At 37.3% G+C, this 21,091-nt stretch overlaps 1 long non-coding RNA gene across 1 annotated transcript; it reads right to left on the reverse strand.

Annotated features, from left to right (window-relative positions):
• Positions 1-1,234: 1,234 nt before the first annotated feature.
• LOC134810807 (uncharacterized) lies at positions 1,235-20,624 on the reverse strand. Its single transcript, XR_010159401.1, has 3 exons — positions 20,565-20,624; positions 2,346-2,488; positions 1,235-1,286 (listed from the first exon to the last, which is right to left on the reverse strand). It is a non-coding gene; the product is annotated as an uncharacterized LOC134810807 (long non-coding RNA).
• Positions 20,625-21,091: the final 467 nt, after the last annotated feature.

Here is a 21,091-nt window from a genome sequence, read left to right on the forward strand (position 1 = left end):
TTATTTTACAGTAGATATTAGAATTGAATTAAATGAAAATGTATCCCTGTTTTTCTAATAAGAGGCTATCACTATAACATGGCTTTTGTGGTCTTGTGTATGTGCACAAGTACACACACAGATAAGCATATGCATAGCTATTTATTCTCTTTTTGATTCCTTTTTTCTCCTCATCTGCATTACCTTTCCCCTTCCATTTTTGCCTTTTTCAAAATCTGCTCCTCTACTCTTGTCTTCGCTTCAGATGAGCATTAATGTCTTTAGTGACTGGGTCTTTGCATCTGAGGCTGGTACACTTGGCTGCATTAAATCAAAGTGCATTCAGATAGGAAGTTTAGAATTACAGAACATTCTGTGTAGCCCAAGACTTTCAAAATCTATTTATGCAAAACCCTAGAGTGATGTTATCACAACTATATTTACTGCTTGTTTCAGGACTTTTGTGCTGAGTTCAATGTGGCACGGGGGAAATTTTAATACCTGCAGGGGTTGAGCTTGTGTTGAGGTGATGTCCCACTAACAAAGGACATTAATTGGTTTATGGAGAAAAAGTAAATGTAAGAAATATAATAAATAGCAAGGATATTATAGGAAAGGACTTTCTACACATTGAGAAGGTCTCCATGCACTTAGGGGTCTGCCAGGGGGACGCAGACTCACCAGCAGCAAAGGGTGTGGACATACAGTGGGAGAACATCGCAGGTGGTATTTAGATTGCTGCACTTATTTGTGTTAATTTCAAAATGCAGGAGTGCTGCAACAGTGGGTTTCCTTTGTTAAGCAAAAGAGGGTGAGTTTTTTGAGCTGTCAAGAGCCTTTTGTCTCAGTAAGTGACAGATGTGACTAATCTTTTCACTCCAATATCCAATTTATTATTTCAGAAAATGCTGTGATAGTTGACCACCTTTAGTGAGTAGCAAGGACTTCATCCTTCAAGAATCAAAGTATGATATCATAATAAACTTTTAATAAAAATGTAATGCATAAATGAAAAAGAAATTATCAATTTCCCATGTTAACTTAGAAAAACAAGAGTACCTTTATATCAGCAGGCATCTAACCACTTATTTTGATTACAGTTAGAAAACGTGATGGAAAGCCTTTATTTTCTTCCGTAAGTATGTGTCTGTACGTGTAAGAAGCCCAGTTGTAAGGAATAAAGACAATTTATGTAACTTCTTAATGAATTCTTATAGACCTTTAATGATGCACATAAATCATCCTGAAGCAGTTGAATCTAATTGCTTCTCGAATCTGTTGCACCGCTGAGCTACATTGTTATGGATCTGAAAAAACAGAAAGGTATCCATGACTTTCATACTTTGTAATCAGTGCTGTTTATTTCCTCTTTTCAAATCTGCTGGCTGTGAAAATGGACAATGCACACATCCCGTGAGATAATATTCAACATAAAGCCAAATCTGAGATGAGCTGCATGTGTGAGGAAAGCACTCAATGATGACAAACAGGAAGCCTCCACCTCCACCTGCCATTACAGGTGACAGCCTGGGGGATGACAGAAGCAGTCAGTCCTTGCCCTCAGAAAGCCAACAATCTACTTAGAAAAAGAAGACATACGTTGATGGCTAAACAGTAGGTGTAAAGTCTAAGTTTCTAGAGAATGCAGAGAAGAAAGAAATGTTTGGATCAGAAGAATCAGGACTGACTTTCTGGAATGCGTGAGAATTGAAAAGCATCACAAGACAGACTGAAGTTTAATAGAATTAAGGAAGGGATGGGCTTTCCACAAGGATTTCCAGGTTGGGCAAAGAACATGAGCAGGAGTAACCTTGGTCCCCTCAACATCAATGAATCTAGTGCAGTGTCTTTCTTACCAATGCAAGCATGCACACTCCCCACATATAAACACACACACACCTCTCACAGACACAGAGACCCTACATATACACACATGTACACACTATATACACACACCCCTCTTGTACACACACACCTCTGCATATACACACATGCACACCCTACACACACACACACACCTCTTACAGACATAGAGACCCTACATATATACACATGCACTCTCTACACACACCCCCCTACATATACACACATGCACACCCTACACACATACACACAACCCTCTCACACACACACTACATATATACACATGCACACACTACACATACAGACACACATAAACATACACAGATGACACACCCAAGCCCCAAGCCTACACACACACACACACATAAACATACACAGATGACACACCCAAGCCCCACGCCTACACACACACACAGCGCACACACACATTCGCACACAGAGACACATAATTCAAAAGAATACATTAATTTTACCTAAATTGGTGGTTTTTAATGATGACTCACCTGCCCTCTAAGTTTGGGAACTTTATGGGCAGTTTTGTTCTTTACAGTGTCAGGAACAGCTATGCTGGGATGCTCCACACTGCTGGATGAGTGGGTTTCCAGTGCAGGACCACATCCCGTGCCTACAACACTTCCAAATCTTTCTGCAGATGAGAAAACCTTCTTGTAACTACCTGAGTCCAGAATATGACTGCACTTCTTTTTCATATGAGATAAATCATTTTTACATGGTTTTTGCACACAAAAATAGGTTGAGAAAACGCTGTGTAATCTTTGATTACGAACTTTAGCACAAGTTCCTTTTCTTGAAAAAAATACCTCCAGTTTCAATGACATGATGGCATTTTATTTGTTATTGAAGCAATTCCCATTTGTGTTTCTCTAGGCAGTGCTCATAACAGTTCCTCACAAAGCTGCAAGCAGCCAACAATTTCACTGTTTTCAGTGTAAAACACAGTGGTCAATTAGAGGGCAATGCATGCCCATTCTGCTGTAAACTGTCCTTTTTTAAAATTTTTTATGCATATTATATTTATAAATGTTATTGATTTTACTCTTTTATGATATGCCTAGGTCAGTATGAATTTCAATAGAGGACAAAGAGAAGGGCTGATTAAACGTTTCATATAAAAAGGATGAATTGGGTAGGATAAATTTGAAAATCACTGATATCAATATTTGTGTATATATTAGAATTCATGTATTCAAAATTAAAATTATATATGTATATATAAAATACAACACAAAAACCCATGTATGTGCATATGGCTTAATGAAGTCATCTCTGTCTCTCATAATGTTTTAAAAACAGAGAAAAACCAAAATCACATCTTATCATAATCCATCCAGGCTGCTAACAGAATACTATAGGCTGGTGGCTCATAAAGAGCTGAGATTTACTCCTTACAGTTCCAGAGGGCGAAGTCTTAGATCAAAGCGTGGCAGACATGGTGTCTGCTGAAGACAGCGTCCTGGTTCATGGCCAGCGCCTTCTGGCTGTGTGGGAAGGGGTGATGGCTCTCTCTGGGGCTTCTTTTAAAAGGGCACAAACCCCGTCCTGAGGGCTCTACGCCCATGACCTGATAACCTCCTTCTTCCCATCTCTCCAGGCACCAGAACACCGGCGACACTCCATCCTTTACTTCTTTCAGGTTTCCAACCTCTATTTAAAATGCTCCTGTAACCCTCATCAGTCTGTATCTACTTACCTTGTTTGGTTTGATTTTGTTTATAATCATGTTTCATCCGACAGTACAGTCTATATTGTGCCCATGTATGGCATATCAGAGACACAAAGTACATTCTTGGTGGATGAAATAAACAGGTAGGAACCCAAACATACACATCTGGGCCAAAAATTGGGTACCAATTGGTTTACGGCCTGAATATTACCAAAATTTTAACATATCTGTATGTCATTAACATTTCAATGCAAAGGCTGAGTAATATGGCATTATTGATATATTCATGGTATTTTGAGCTAAGAGTTCTAAACAAATTTATCTAAAGTAAATTATAAAAATTTGAGCAAAATCTTAGTGAAAATAGTAAGTCATTATACATATATTATTTCAAGAAAGCACAAAATTGAGCCTAATATGAAATAACTCTTTCGTGCTGAAAGTACCTTTCCAAAGCCTGATGTTGCACTTTTCTATTGAGAAATAATTTGGAAACTGTTTACTTCATGTTTTTTTCTGATTTATTGGATTTTGATTAGATATTATTTCTTATCTGTTTTCCTAGCTGCTGTACTTTGTACTATTTCGTTCAGCAATTTCTACTAATACACATTAGCAAATCAACTAACTTATACTCTTCATCTTTTATTAATAAAGGTGATTTGTCTTTGGTTCTTTCATGCTTTTCATATTTTCTTCAAGTTTCTTAATGTAACATTTTTGGTATGCCTGCGAGATAAACTTATTAAATAATATTCTCTTCCACTTCTAATATTCATGTTGATAAGTTCATTATTTCTTTGGTTTCAGAAAAAAATGGCAACAAAATGGATCAGTATATTTTAAAAATAGTCTAACAATTATCATGCCTTTTTGTTTGCTGAGTTATACTTACAGCTTGGAGGACTTAATTTTTTTTATATATCTTTTTATTATACTTCAAGTTCTAGGGTACATGTGCACAACGTGCAGGTTTGTTACATAGGTATACACGTGCCATGGTGGTTTGCTGCACCCTTCAACCAGTCATCTACGTTAGGCATTTCTCCTAATGCTATTCCTCCCCTTGTCCCCCACTACCCGACAGGCCCCCGTGTATGATGTTCCCCCCATCCCCATATGTTATCGTTGTTCAATGTTTACTGACGAGTGAGAACATGCAGTGTTTGGTTTTCTGTTACTGTGTTAGTTTGCTGAGAATGATGGTTTCCAACTTCATCAATGTCCCTGCAAAGGACATGAACTCATTCTTTTTTGTTTTTGTTTTTGCTTTTGTGTTTCTGAGATGGTGCCTCGCTCTGTCACCAGGCTGGTATGCATTGTCACAGTCTCGGCTCACTGCAACCTCCACCTCCCGGATCCAAGCGATTCTGTTCCCTCAGCCTCCAGAGTAGCTAGGACTACAGGAATGCGCCACAACACCCAGCTAAGTTTTGAATTTTTTAGTAGACACGGGGTTTTACCAGGCTGGCCAGATTGGTGTCAATCTCTTGACCTCATGATCTGCCCACCTTGGCATCCCATAGTGCTGGGATTATAGGAGTGAGCCACAGCATCTGGCCGAACTCATTCTTTTTTATGGCTGCATAGTATTCCATGGTGTATATGTGCCACATTTTCTTTATCCAGCCTAACACTGATGGGCATGTGGGTTGGTTCCAAGTCTTTGCTATTGTAAATAGTGCTACAATAAACATATGTGTGAATGTGTTTTTATAGTAGAATGATTTATAATCTTTTGGGTATACGCTCAGTAATGGGATTGCTGGGTTAAATGGTATTCCTAGTTCTCTATCTTTGAGGAATCGCCACACTGTCTTCCGCAATGGTTGAACTAATTTACACTGCCACCAACAGTGTAAAAGCGTTCCTATTTCTCCACATCCTCTCCAGCATCTGTTGTTTCCTGACTTTTTAATGATCGCCATTCTAACTGGCATGAGATGTGGTTTTGATTTGCATTTCTCTAACGACCAGTGATGATGAGCTTTTTTTTCATATGTTATGGCTGTATAAATGTCTTCTTTTGAGAAGTGTCTGTTCATACCCTTTGCCCACTTTTTGATGTTTTTTTTTTATTCCTGTACATTTGTTTAAGTTCCTTGTAGATTCTTGATATTAGCCCTTTGTCAGATGGATAGATTGCAAAAATTTTCTCCAATTCTTTAGGTTGCCTATTCACTCTGATGATAGTTTCTTTGCTGTGCAGAAGCTTTTTAGTTTAATTAGATCCCATTTGTCAATTTTGGCTTTTGTTGCCATTGCTTTTGGAGTTCTAGTCATGAAGTCTTTGCCCATGCCTATGTCCTGAATAGTATTGCCTAGGTTTTCTTCTAGGGATTTTATGGTTTTAGATCCTAAGTTTAAATCTTTAATCCATCTTGAGTTAATTTTTGTATAAGGTGTAAGAAAGGGGTCCAGTTTTGGTTTTCTGCATATGGCCAGCCAGTTTTCCCTACACCATTTGTTAAATAGGGAATCCTTTCCCCATTGCTTGTTTTTCTCAGGTTTGTCAAAGATCAGATGGTTGTAGATTTGTGGTATTGTTTCTGAAGCCTCTGTTCTGTTCCGTTGGTCTATATATCTGTTTCGGTACCAGTACCATGCTGTTTTGGTTACTGTAGCCTTGTAGTACAGTTTGAAGTCAGGTAGCGTGACGCCTCCAGCTTTGTTATTTTTGCTTAGGATTGTCTTGGCTATACAGGCTCTTTTTTGGTTCCATATGAAATTTAAAGTAGTTTTTTCTAATTCTGTGAAGAAAATCCATGGTAGCTTGATGGGAATAGCATTGAGTCTATAAATTACTTTGGGCAGTATGGCCACTTTCATGATATTGATTCTTCCTATCCACGAGCATGGAATGTTTTCCCATTTGTTTGTGTCCTCTCTTATTTCCTTGAGCAGTGGTGTGTAGTTCTCCTTGAAGAGGTCCTTCATATCCCTTGTAAGTTGGATTCCTAGGTATTTTATTCTCTTTGTAGCAATTGTGAATGGGAATTTGCTCATGATTTGGATCTCTGTTTGACTATTATTAGTGTATAGGAATGCTTGTGACTTTTGAACATTGATTTTGTATCCTGAGACTTTGCTGAAGTGGTTTATCAGCTTAAGGAGTTTTTGGGCTCAGATCATGGGGTTTTCTAAATATACAATCATGTCATCTGCAAACAGACATAATTTGACTTCCTCACTTCCTATTCGAATACCCTTTATTTCTTTCTCTTGCCTGACTGCCCTGGCCAGAACTTCCAATACTGTGTTGAATAGGAGTGGTGACAAGGCACATCCTTGTCTTGCGCCGGTTTTCAAAGGGAATGCTTCCAGCTTTTGACCATTCAATATGATATTGGCTGTGGGTTTGTCATAAATAGCTCTTATTATTTTGAGATACGTTCCATCAATACCTAGTTTATTGAGTGTTTTTAGCATGAAGGGGTGTTAAATGTTATCAAAGGCCTTTTCTGCCTCTATTGAGATAATCATGTGGTTTTTGTCGTTGCTTCTGTTTATGTGATGGATTACGTTTATTGATTTGCGTATGTTTAACCAGCCTTGCATCCCGGGAATGAAGCCAGTTTGATTGTGGTGCATAAGCTTTTTGATGTGCTGCTGGATTCGGTTTGCCAGTATCTTATTGAGTATTTTTGCATTGATGTTTATCGGGGATATAGGCCTGAAATTTTCTTTTTTTGTTGTGTCTCTGCCAGGTTTTGGTATCAGGATGATGCTGGCCTCATAAAATGAGTTAGGGAGGAGTCTTTCTTTGTCTATTGTTTGGAATAGTTTCAGAAGGAATGGTACCAGCTCCTTTTTGTACCTCTGGTAAAATTCGGCTGTGAATCCATCTGGTCCAGGGCTTTTTTTGGGTGGTAGACTATTAATTACTGCCTCAATTTCAAAACTTTTTATTGGTCTATTCAGGGATTCGACTTCTTCCTGGTTTAGTCTTGGGAGGGTGTATGTGTCCAGGAATTTATCCATTTCTTCTAGGTTTTCTAGTTTATTTGCATAGAGGTGTTTATAGTATTCTCTGATGGTAGTTTGTATTTCTGTGGGATCGGTGGTGATATTCCCTTTATCATTTTTTATTGTGTCCTTTTGATTCTTTTCTCTTTTCTTCTTTATTAGTCTGGCTAGCCATCTATCTATTTTGTCAGTCTTTTCAAACAACAAGCTGCTGGGTTCACTGATTTTTTTGAAGGGTTTTTTGTGTCTCTACCTCATTCAGTTGTTCTCTGATCTTAGTTATTCCTTGTCTTCTGCTAGCTTTTGAATTTATTTGCTTTTACTTTTCTAGTTCTTTTAATTGTGATGTTAGGGTGTCGATTTTAGATCTTTCCTGCTTTCTCCTGTGCGCGTTTAGTGCCATACATTTCCCACTAAACACTGCTTTAGCTGTGTCCCAGAGATTCTGGTATGTTTTGTCTTTGTTCTCATTGGTTTCAAATAACTTATTCGTTCCTGCCTTAATTTCGTTATCTACCAAGTAGTCATTCAGGAGCAGGTTGTTCACTTTCCATTTACTTGTGCAGTTTTGAGTGAGTATCTTAATCCTGAGTTCTAATTTGATTGCACTGTGGTCTGAAGGCTGTTTGTTATGATTTCTGTTCTTTTGCATTTGCTGAGGAGTGTTTTACTTCCAATTATGTGGTCAATTTTACAATAAGTACTATGTGGTGCTCAGAAGAATATATATTCTTTTCATTTGGGGTTTAGAGTTCTGCACCTGTCTATTAGGTTCACTTGGTCCAGAGCTGAGTTCAAGTCCTGAATATCCTTGTTAATTTTCTGTCTCATTGATCTGTCTAATATTGACAGTGGAGTGTTAAAGTCTCCCACTATTGTCGTGTGAGACTCAAAGTCTCTTCGTAGGTCTCTAAGAATTTGCTTTATGAATCTGGGTACTCCTGTATTGGGTGCATATAAATTTAGGATAGTTAGCTCCTCTTGTTGCATTGATCCCTTTACCATTATATAATGTCCTTCTTTGTCTTTTTTGATCTTTGTTGGTTTAAAGTCTGTTTTATCAGAGACTAAGATGGCAACTTCTGCTTTTTTTTTTTTTTTTTTTGCTTTCCATTTAGTTGATAAATAATCCTTCATCTTTTTATTTTGAGCCTATGTGTGTCTTTGCATGTGAGATGGGTCTCCTGAATACAGCACACCAATGGCTCTTGACTCTTTACCCAATTTGCTATTCTGTGACTTTTAATTGGGGCATTTAGCCCATTTATATTTAAGGTTAATATTGTTATGTGTGAATTTGATCCTGTCATTATGATGCTAGCTGGTTATTTTCCCCATTAGTTGATGCAGTTTCTTCATAGTGTTGACGGTCTTTACATTTTGGTTTGTTTTTGCAGTGGCTGGTACTGGTTTTTCCTTTCCATATTTAGTGCTTCCTTGAGGAGCTCTTGTAAGACAGGCCTGCTGGTGACAAAACCCCTCAGCATTTTCTGGTCTGTAAGAGATTTTATGTCTCCTTCACTTATGAAGTTTAGTTTGGCTGGATATGAAATTCTGGGTTAAAAATTCTTTTATTTAATAATGTTGAATCTTGGCCCCCCCTCTCTTCTGGCTTGTAGGGTTTCTGCAGAGAGATCCACTGTTAATCTGATGGGCTTCCTTTTGTGGGTAACCCAACCTCTTTCTGGCTGCCCTTAACATTTTTTCCTTCATTTCAAACTTGGTGAATCTGATGATTATGTGTCTTGGGGTTGTTCTTCTCCAGGAGTATCTTTGTGGTGTTCTCTGTATTTCCTGAATTTGAACGTTGGCCTATCTTGCTAGATTGGGGAGGTTCTCCTGGATGATATCCTGAAGTGTGTTTTCCAACTTGGCTCCATTCTCCCTGTCACTTTCAGGTACACCAATCAAACGTAGGTTTGGTCTTTTCACGTAGTCCCATAGTTCTTGGAGGCTTTGTTCATTCCATTTCATTCTTTTTTCTCTAATCTTGTCTCCATGCTTTATTTCATTAAGTTGATCTTCAATCTCTGATATGATTTCTCCCACTTGATCAATTCGACTATTGATACTTGTATATGCTTCAAGAAGTTTTTGTGCTGTGTTTTCAGCTCCATCAGTTCATTTATGTTCTTCTCTAAACTGGATATTCTAGTTAGCAATTCCTCTAACCTTTTTTCCAGGTTCATAGCTTCCTTGCATTGGGTTAGAACATGCTCCTTTAGCTCAGAGGAGTTTATTACCCACCTTCTGAAGCCTACTTCTGTCAATTCATCAAACTCATTCTCTGTCCAGTTTTGTTCCCTTGCTGGTGAGGAGTTGTGATCCTTTGGAGGAGAAGCAGTGTTCTAGTGTTTGGAATTTTCAGCCATTCTGTGCTGGGTTTTCCTCATCTTTGTGGATTTATCTACCTTTGGTCTTTGCTGTTGGTGACCTTCGAATCCTTTTTGTTGATGTTATTGCTTTCTGTTTGTTAGTTTTCCTTCTAACAGTCAGGACTCTCCTCTGCAGGTCTGCTGGAGTTTGCTGGGGGTCCACTCCACACCCTGTTTGCCTGGGTATCACAAGGGGAGGCTGCAGAACAGCAAAAATTGCTGCCTGCTCCTTCCTCTGGAAGCTTCATCCCAGAGGGGAACCTGCCAGATGGCAGTTGGAGCTCTCCTGTATGAGGTGTCTGTCAACCACTGCTGGGAGGTGTATCCCAGTCAGGAGGTATGGGGGTAAGGGACCCACTTGAGGAGGCAGTCTGACCCTTAGCAGAGTTTGAGTGCTGTGCTGGGAGAGCTGCTGCTCTCTTCAGAGCCGGGACGCAGGAATGCTTAAGTCTGCTGAAGCTGCACCCACAACTGCCTCTTCCCCCAGGTGCTCTGTCCCAGGGAGGTGGGAGTTTTATCTATAAGCCCCTGACTGGGGCTGCTGCCTTTCTTTCAGAAACTCCCTGCCCAGAGAGGAGGAATCTAGAGAGGCAGTCTGGCTACAGCGACTTTGCAGCTTGGTGGTGTTCTCTGCCCAGTCTGAACTTCCGGTGTCTTCGTTTACACTGCGAGTAGAAAACCACCTACTCAAGCCTCAGTAATGGCAGACACCCCTCCCCCCACCAAGCTCAAGCATCCCAGGTTGACCAGACTGCTGTGCTGGCAGCTAGAATGTCCAGCCAGTGGATCTTAGCTTGCTGGGTTCTGTGGGAGTGGGATCCGCTGGAGCAAGACCACTTGGCTCCCTGGTTTCAGCTCCCTTTCCAGGGGAGTGAACGGTTCTGTCTCGCTGGTGTTCCAGGCGCCATTAGGGTACGAAAAAAGACTCCTGCAGCTAGCTCGGCGTCTGCCCAAACGGCAACCCAGTTTTGTGCCTGAAACTCAGGTCCACTGTGGTGTAGGTACCCGAGGGAATCTCCTGGTGTGTGGGTTGTGAAGACTGTGGGAAAAGCATAGTATCTGGGCCTGATACTATGCCCATCTCTCACAGCATGGTCCCTCACGGCTTCCCTTGGCTAGGGGAGGGAGTTACCCAGCCCCTTTTGCTTCCTGGGTGAGGCAGTGCCCCACCCTGCTTCTGCTCACTCTCCATGGGCTGCACCCACTGTCTAACCAGCCCCAATGAGATGAACCAAGTACCTCAGTTGGAAATGCAGAAATCACCCACCTTCTGTGTTGGTCTCACTGGGAGCTGCAGACTGGAGCTGTCCTATTTGGCCATCTTGCCTGGGAATCCCCAGTTTCCATATTTTTAAATCTAGGCAACATTTTGCTTCACTAGACATGGAAAATACATCTGTGGTATATTAAAGTGATGAATGCACATTGGTGTAGTAACCTCAGCAGGCTTCAGTCATTTTTTTATTAGATATTAATTTCTTGAAGGAAAAGAAAATAGATTGTTTTGGACATATGATGTGTCTTCTAGGAGAAGTACTAATTAATCCAGAAAAACAGATGTACTGTAAAGAAAATCAATAAAAGCTCTCTAAAAACTTACAGACTCAGGGATTAGATTTGTCCAATATTTCTTTGTTACATTGAATAAACTCTCCACTTCATGATTCAAAATCAATAATAAACTGTATTACTTATGTATAAACAAACTCACTGCGAGGGATTTCAGTCTTCATATATGTTTTATAGATGAATTTTAGAAGCAGCCTACTTGTTTGTAGATTATGAAAATATTACTTTAACACACAAATAGGAATACAGAATATTTGAATAACAACAATATTAGAATATAGCTAAATGTGCTACAAAAATACTACTGTTCACTCATTCAGCAAATAGTTATTGAATATTGTCCTGAGCTTTTCCTGCTGCTATAACAAAATTTCTTAGACTGAATAATTTATAAAGTCCTGAAATTGATTTTTCATAGTTCTGGAGGCTGGAAAGCTCAACGTCAAGGTGCTGGTAGATTTAGTGTCTGGCGAGGACTGTCTTCATTCCAGCCAATCAGAAGAGGAAAAGAGCACAGATGATCAAACATGCAATTTTTCATGAGCCAAGTTTGAAAGAGGTATAAATCTTCTATACTCACATCCCATTGGTCAATTCCATCTTAACATATCACCCACTTAAAAGGGGATGAGAAATGTGGCTTCTGGCTGAGTGTTCATTTTCCAGCATTATCTTACATTAGGAAAGTGGAAAAAGGGAATTTTGTGAACAGCAAAATGTGGCTCCTCCAACTTCAACCTTCTTGAGTTTTGTAAGGTTGGTGGACTGGACAGGAATTTTTTTTTAATATTTTTATTCCCTCATAATATTTATTGCCTCATAATATTTATTCCCTATTCTGTCTTGTATGGTTTTGGCATCTGAATTTTCCTAGTGTTACAGAATAAAATTGAGAGTTTGCCCTCTCTTTCTGTACCTTAGAATTATTTATAGAAAGTATATTGCTCTGTTCTCTGACAACTTGGAAGAACAACTCTGTAAAACAATTTCAGCCAATTGTTTACTTAATAAAGAATTTTTAAACTGATTCCAGTGATATTTTGGTTTTCTATTTCTTTTTTATTCAATTTTGGTAAAATATTCTTAGCTATTTGGATATTTTATCTCAATTTTCTAATTTTATGGCAAAATAGCCTTTTATTACCCTGTCAATCTCTGTTGAATAGATGGTATGTCACTTTTTCATTTTTACAATTATTTCTTCTGGAATTTCTCTTCCTTTTTTCTTCTAGATCTATCTCAAGATAGGCCTATCACGATTTTGTTTGTTTCTTTGTTTCAGCTTTTCAGAGGACAAAATTTTCACATTAATATTTTTATTTTTCATATACCTATTTTATTATCTTTATGATCTCCTTTATTAATTTGGATAATTGCATTTTACTTTTTCTAAATTACTCTGTTGAACATTTTAAAATATAGTACCCATGGTATCATTTAGTTTAAAATACCCGATAAATCTATAACATTAGTTATTCTTAAACCATAAATTGTTTAGTGTACATGTAGCTTTAATTTCTAACGTGTTGTTGGTATTTTCCTCTTTGTTGCTAAATATTAATTATTTATTTTATGGTTTGACAACATAGCTAGGATTTTGCTGATTCTATGTATTGTGTAGCAACTAGTCTTATGAACTAATACAACATAGATTTTTATAATAGTTCATTTAACTCTAAAATATGTATATTTCCTAAATTAAGACTACAATTATTAAAAAAACAAAAAATTACAATTATATTTATATGAAATAAGTCAAGTTTGTTAATCATGTTTAAATTTCTATTTTACCATTTTTATGTTCTTGCCTCCCTAATCAATAATGGGGACAGGGAATTCTTCTGTCAGAATACACAAACGCGTGCTCGCGCACAGACACACACACACACACACAGTTTTATTTTGGTCAGGAACCATGAATCACACCTATAATCCCAGCACTGTAGGAGGACTATTTGATCCTAGGAATTTGAGACCAGTCTAGCCAACACAGCAAGATCCCATCTCTACAAAAAATTAAAATTAAATATTAGCCAGCTGTGCTGGCACCTGTAGACCCAGCTAGTTGGGAGGCTGAAGTGGAAAAATTGCTTCGGCCAGGAGAGTCTCTGTTCCAGCGAGCCCTGATCACACCACTGCACTCAGTCTGGGTAACAAAGCAAGACCCTATTCCCCCATAAATATTTTTAAATTTCTAGGTTTTCAATAACCTCACATTATTTTACATGTGGCTACAAATTTGATTAGTATATCCTTCAAGAAAAATGATTACTATGCCATTTTGTAATAGCTCTTTTTTTTTCTTTTTTTGAGATAGAGTCTTGCTCTGTCACCCAGGCTGGCGTGCAGTGGCACAATCTCAGCTCACTGCAAGCTCCGCCTCCCAGGTTCATGCCATTCTCCTGCCTCAGCCTCCCGAGTAGCTGGGACCACAGTCGCCCGCCACCATTTCTGGCTAATTTTGTTTTTTTTTTTTTTTTGTATTTTTAGTAGAGATGGGGTTTCAATGTGTTAGCCAGAATGGTCTCGATCTCCTGACCTCGTGATCTACCTGCTTCGGCCTCCCAAAGTGCTGGGATTACAGGTGTGAGCCACTGCGCCCAGCCTCGTAATAGCATTTTATCCCTCTTAATGATTTTCTCCTAAAGTCAATTTTTCTAATATTACCAAGTTATCCAGTTTATGTTGTTATCATTTGTGTTACATATTTTTAAACCACTTTTCTCTGTTGTTTTGACATGTGTTTTTGTAAACGGCACACACTAGAACTTAGTTCTCAAGTATAATCTGATAATCCTGCCTTTTAACTAATAAATTTTTTCATTTTCATTTATTATAATCAGTAATAACTGATAGAGTGAGACTTGTTTTTACTATAATTTTAAAGTGTAGGTTTTGGACCAGGTGCAGTGGCTCACGCCTGTAATCCCAGTACTTTGGGAGGCCGAGGGACGCAGATCATGAGGTCAGAAGATCGAGACCATCCTGGCTAACATGGTGAAACCCGTCTCTACTAAAAATACAAAACATTAGCCAGGCATGGTGGTGGGTGCCTGTAGTCCCAGCTACTCAGGAGGCTGAGGCAGGAGAAGGGCGTGAACCCAGGAGGCGGAGCTTGCAGTGAGCTGAAATCACGCCACTGCACTCCAGCCTGGGCCACCAAAGGAGACTCTGTCTCAAAAAATTAAAAAAAAAAAAATAAAGGTAGGTTTCTTTCTATTTTCTGTCTTTCCTTTTCTCTTTCTAGTATAATTAGGGTTTTTGTTTGTTGTTACTTTGTTACTTTTTGTTGTTGAAATTCAATAACTTAGATGTTACTATTCTTATTTTGGTTACACTTGATATTTTATATTGCACACTTAAATTAACCAAGTATAAAGTAAAATTATACTCGCTTTCACAAAATATAAAATCTTAGGCATTTTAATTCTTATTTCTTTCTCTTGAGTTACGACTTGTTGGGTTTTTTCTGTCCAATATTTTAATTTCGTGTTTCCAAGAACATAGAATTTTAGACATCATTACTTTTCTTCTCTTCAACGATATTTGTTTTTATTTACAAGCAAGTTTGTAAGTTTGTTTGCTTGCCATTTCCTCCTTCATCTCAGATATTCCTCCTGGGATCATTTTCCTTCTTCTTGAAGTGTGTTCCTTATAACTTTTCACATTAAAATCTGTTGTGGCTATATTACAATGCCTTATTCATCATAATCGCTGAAAAAGTAACTACTTAGAGCTGTTTATCTCCACACTATTCCATTGCCTCTGCCACTTATTGTTCCTCTTGAGAGTCCTCTGTGTGTTAATCTTCAGGCTTTTCTGAGTAACACATAGTTTGTTTTCATTCTCTGCTTGCTTTTAAGAATTTCTGTTTTGATGTCCTGCAGTTAACAACTACTTCCTCCCCTCCCAGGTTTCAGTGGAAACCATTTGAAGGACAGGACTTGACAACAGTCCTGGAGTAACAGGTTTTCCACCCCACCCCCCTGAGACAGAATCAAACAAGAGTGGGGCCTTCACCCTGCCCAGCAATGAAATGGTCAACACTCACAAACACACAGGAAGCCAGTGAAGGCCATGTGAGTAACAACTAATGAGACACTTTCACCTTTCCCAGCAAGAAAGGTAGCAATGGCAACTAGTGAGGAGCCAGAAATTCTACCCTGGCCAGAAGTTACAAGCAGTAACCCTCACTGGGTGTCAATAGAGGAACCTGGACGTCTACCCTCACCTGATGGTAGTGAGTAGCACCTGTCCTTCACATATTAAACAGTGTCAAGAGAAATAGCTAAAATAAGGAAATGAGTAAGACAATGCTATATAACATAACTTCCAAACCATACAAATTTCAATGAAAAAACTCATTCATCATACCAAGAACCAGGGAGTTCTCAATAGAATGTTTAAAAATGAATGGATACCAACACTGAGATGACAGATAATTGGAATTACATTATAAAGATTTTAAATAGCCATTCTAAAAAATGAAAAATTGTGAACACAATTGAAACAAAATAAAGAAGCCTCATCAAATAGAAAGTCTGAGCAAAAAAATTAGAAGATATAAAAAGGAGCCAAATGGAAATTTTAGAACTGAAAAGTATAACCACAATAAAACACACACATGATCATACACACAATAGACGAGCTTAACAGCAAAATGGAGGAGACAGGAAAAAAAGTGGAAAAAATATAGAACAATAGAAATAATATGGTTCTAAATACAGAACAATAGAAATTGCCCATTGTGTAATATTGAGTGTCAACCTGATTGGATTGAAGGATGCAAAGTACTGTTCCTGGGTGTGTCTGTGGGGATGTGTTCAAAGGAGATTAACATTTGAGTCAGTGGAGTGGAAGAGGCAGACCCACCCTCTATCTGGGTGGGCACCATCTAGTCAGCTGGCAGCACAGCTAGAATAAAGCAGACAGAAGTTGGAAGAGCAGACTTGCTGAGTCTTCTGGTCATCATCTTGCTCCTTTGCTGGATGCTTCCTGCCCTTGAACATCAGACTCCAAGTTCTTCAGCTTTTGGTCTTTGGGACCCACACCAGTGATTTGCCAGGGGCTCTTGGGCCTTCGGCCACAGACTGAAGGCTGCACTGTCAGTTCCTCATTTTTTGAGGTTTGGGACTCGGACTGGCTTCCAGGCTCCTCAGCTTGCAGACAGCCTATTGTAGGACTTCACCTTGTGATAGTGTCAGTCAATTCTCCTTAATAAAGTCCCTTTCATATAGACGTCTATCCTATTAGTCCTGTCCCTCTAGAGAACCCTGACTAATATGCCCATTCTATAACACAGAGGGAAAAAGCAGACTGAATATAACCTTAGGAACTAGTAAAAATATAAGAAAAAAATAACATTTACATTATTAGAGGTCCAGAATGAGGAGAAAAAAGTTGGTCTAAAAAAGCACTCAAATAATGATTAAAATTTTTCCCAAATGGCAAGAGACACAAAACTTACAGATTCAAAAAACTGAATGAACCCCAAAGAAATTCACTCATTATAGTCATAGAGTGAAAAATATAAAGAAAGAAAAATACCTGAAAGTGGTGACAGAGTAGTAACACCTTACCTATAGATAAAAAGTAATTCTAATTACAGTGGATTTGTTCCTGGAAATTGTAAAGACCAGAAGGAAGTATTACATTTCTCAAGTGCTAAAAAATGTCAAACCAGAATTCTGTGTCCTGTAATAATATCATTCTGAATTAAAGAAAAAAATCAAAATATTATGAGACAAAAGTATATCAAGAGAATATGTCTCTAGAAGGCCTATTTTAAAGAATAGCTAAAGGAAATCATCTGAAAAGAAACAAAATGACTAAAAAAGGAAACTTAAATCACAGGGAAATAAGAAAAAAGATGGTAATAAAAAATATAGGTAAATATAATACTTTTTTTCTTCTCTTTATAGTTGAAGCAAAAATTATGGCATAGTTTGATGTCATTCCAACCATATATATATGTATATAGTATAGATAAAATACTTAAGAGAATTATATAATAAATGGAGAAAGGTAAAGAAATTTAAATGAGGGTAAGATTCCTATAAATCAGTCAAACTGGTACTATAACAGCAGTACATAATGTTAAGTTGTGTCTGTATAAAGACCTAGAGAAACCACTAAAAACCCTATACAAAGAGATACATTCGAAAACACTACCAATATATCACAATAAAATTTGGGACCAAAATTTAACTCAAAAGAAGACAAGAAAAAAAACAGAGAAACAGGAAATATAGAGACCAAATAGAAAACAAAAATAAAATGGCAAAATTAAGTCCTAGTATAGCAATAATTACACCTAACACAAATGGTCCAAATACATGGATTAAAAGACAGTGTTATAACACATGACCAAACTGTACGCTTCCTACAAGAAACACACTTCAAATATAATAGTTTATGAAGGTTCAAAGTAAAAGAATAGAAAAATGATGTACCATGCAAGCATTAATCAAAGGAAAACAGGAGTGGCTACATTAATCAGACAGGGATACTGAAGACTGACAAAAGGATCAATCCACCAAGAGGACATAGCAATCTTAAATGTGTATGCCCCAAACAACAAAGCTGAAAAATACATTAAGCCAATCCTAATCTAACTGAAAGAAGAAATAGACAAATCCAAATTAAAGTGAGAGTTCAACATCCTTCACTCAATTAATAAACCAACTTAAAAATAGCAGTGATATAGGAGAAATCAACATTATCAACCAACAGGATCTAACCAATATTTGTAGAACACTCCACCCAAAAACAAAAGAATACACATTCTTTTAATGTGTTGAATGGAATATTAACCAAGATAGACCACGTATGAAACAAATTTTAAAAATAGAAATTATACAGAGTGTGTTCTCTACCCAAAAGGAAATCAAACTAGAAATTATAACAGAAAGGTTACAGAGAAGTCTCCACACATTTGAGAACTAAATATGATACATCTAAAACATTCAGAATAAAAATGGAAGGCTCAAATACATTTTTAAAAGACAGAATGAAAATTAAAAAGAAATATATCAAAACGTGTAGGGTAGAGCTAAAGCAGAGCTGACAGGGACATTTAAAGCATGAAATGAATACATTCGAACACAGAAAAAGCCTCAAATCAATAATATCAGCTTCTACCTCAAGAACTTAGGGAAGAAATGAGCAAATAAAGCCAGAACAATTAAAAGGAAGTAAATAACAAAGATAATAACACCCCCATGCCTCAGCCAAAGCTCGACAGGTGCAACTTCATCTAATTCACCTGTATCTTGCCCATCCCAGCTCCACTGAACCCAAATATGTCATGCTTTCATATACCAGTGAGCCCATGAGTGTGCCACTTCCTCAGCTTAGAATGCACACCCACCATTGTCTACCTGGTTAATTATTCATCAACCTACAAGATTTCAGAGCCCTCAGAAGGGTTCTTTATCACAGGCTACAGCACACTGTAGAGTAACTGATTTCTTACCTTTTTCTTCCTCTTTGACTCAAAGCCATCTGAGAACAGATATTGCCATCAAATTTATTAAACAAAAGATAAATATCAAAGCATATAAATACATTAGGGTGTGATAAGTGCTTCTGAGCAAAAGCTTCCAGATGCATTAGATACACTTAATAAATTATTATTGAAATAATTGCATTAAAGATACACTTTGCAGTCATGCAAATTGATACAACGATAATAAGGAGGAGCATCTATGAACACAAAATTATAGTTTCGCCAAAGTTTCTTCATAATCATCAGTGGATTTTTTCATACACAATTACCTTCAACCTTCATTTTCTTGTCAAATTAATGTTTAAATATTTAAATTTGAATTTTAAATTGAAATATAAGCACATTGAATCCTATTAATAATATAATTCCCACAATGAAAATATCACATATCTCCTACATACACACACAGAGCCATAAAACATTTCTAAGGAATGTATGTAAATATCGATGCTATCATTGTGTATATGACCATATGTGCGTATCACAGGCTTACATAGGAAGGCAGAGACCACAGAATATAATGGTGCACAAACTAGTTTTGAGGGCATGAGATCTGGAGTTGAACCCCATTTCTATTACTTACTATTGATAGAACCTTCCTGAGCATGATTTGCCACCTTAAAAACGTGGGCACAGTACTCAATGCCTATCTTATGATATTATGAAAACATTTTAAAGATGACACCCGTGAATTTTTTTACCAATTATTATATTGATGTCACGTGATACTACTGGAACTATATTTATTGGTAAATGAAGCTCCTTTTCAAACTTTATCCAATTTCTCTCTCACTCACACTTATTTCCAACTTGTTTTGTCATATTATGCTGTAAATTAGGTGATTAAATCTTTTTTCACTTTGAAAAATATGGTGAGTCATTTATAGAAACATTTGTAAGACTGATCACTGGGGTAGCTCATAAATGATTTCCAGCTAATACTCCTTTTGTCTGCCCATCATTCATAGACAATTTAAAATATTACTGGCCAATTTAGCATTTATTAAATAACCCAATGCCTCATCATTTACCTTGAGTGAGAGTGGGGTAACCTTTTTTAATAGGAATGTTAGAAATTCCTGGACCCAGGGTTCCTATTTGGCTAGCTCATGTAAAAAGCCTGGAGAAATAGTTGCTTTAAAGCATTATATTATTGTACTGTATTTTGAAAGAGCATTAAGAGGGCATTGCAGATATAGCTAAGAAATGACAAATACAATGGAAAGAATATTTTTGAGAATTTTTAACACCTTAAAATCTTATCTTAGAGAAAGTAGCTAAGAAAATCATCTCTTAAACTTTTGTCATTAATAAAAAGTATTCTTACTTATTTGACCTCAGAACTGCATATTTCAACCAAATGACCGTGTTGGTTAAGGCTGCAGAGCTAAGATGCTCGGAATGTCCCTTATCAATCATCCCCAGAACTGTCAAATAAATTTATACTGTAGAATCACTATCATCAGCTTTGAAATCTGAGAGAAGAACACAGCTTGAGTTTTCAGATTGCAGGTTAAAACTCTGGGAAAAGTCTTTTCATTTATAAGCTAATCTTTGAAATTGAATTCAAGTTAAATTCATATTTGCCGTTGCACATGAGTATACTGAATATTTTAGTTACCTTTCCTGGTCTGCCACCAGCAAGCTAGAGAAGACCTCTGTTTTGCGGGTCGGGATCTGAAAAAAAAAAATATATATATATATGTATATAAAATATAAAAACGTATATATATAAATATTTATTATATAATATATAATACATATATATATTTCCTATTTTGTGGACCCTGCAAATGTCTGAACCCTCTAAGCTCTGAACAATTACTGCTATAAATACTCTTCAGTGAGAAAATATACCTTTTATATAAAATGATACTTTTCTTTATTACACAAAACTTACTCGTCTTTGCAAAACTGTAATCTAAAATAAGCACCAAAAATGGAAAGAAAGCATTCCTCCTGTTTCTGCGCAGTATCTGTGCCTTAGTATACCCTTTATCGTTTCTCTAGAGGAAGACACACAGTGTTGCATTTATCTGCTCTATTTAATTAATATATTGTGAACCAGCAAATACGTTCTTAGTGATGATTTGGGGGAAGTTCTGGGATAGAGAGTTTTTTGACTAAGTTCACATGGAGCTAATGGGT

This window comes from Pan troglodytes, chromosome 7, assembly GCF_028858775.2.
Source record: "Pan troglodytes isolate AG18354 chromosome 7, NHGRI_mPanTro3-v2.0_pri, whole genome shotgun sequence".
Taxonomy (NCBI): domain Eukaryota; kingdom Metazoa; phylum Chordata; class Mammalia; order Primates; family Hominidae; genus Pan; species Pan troglodytes.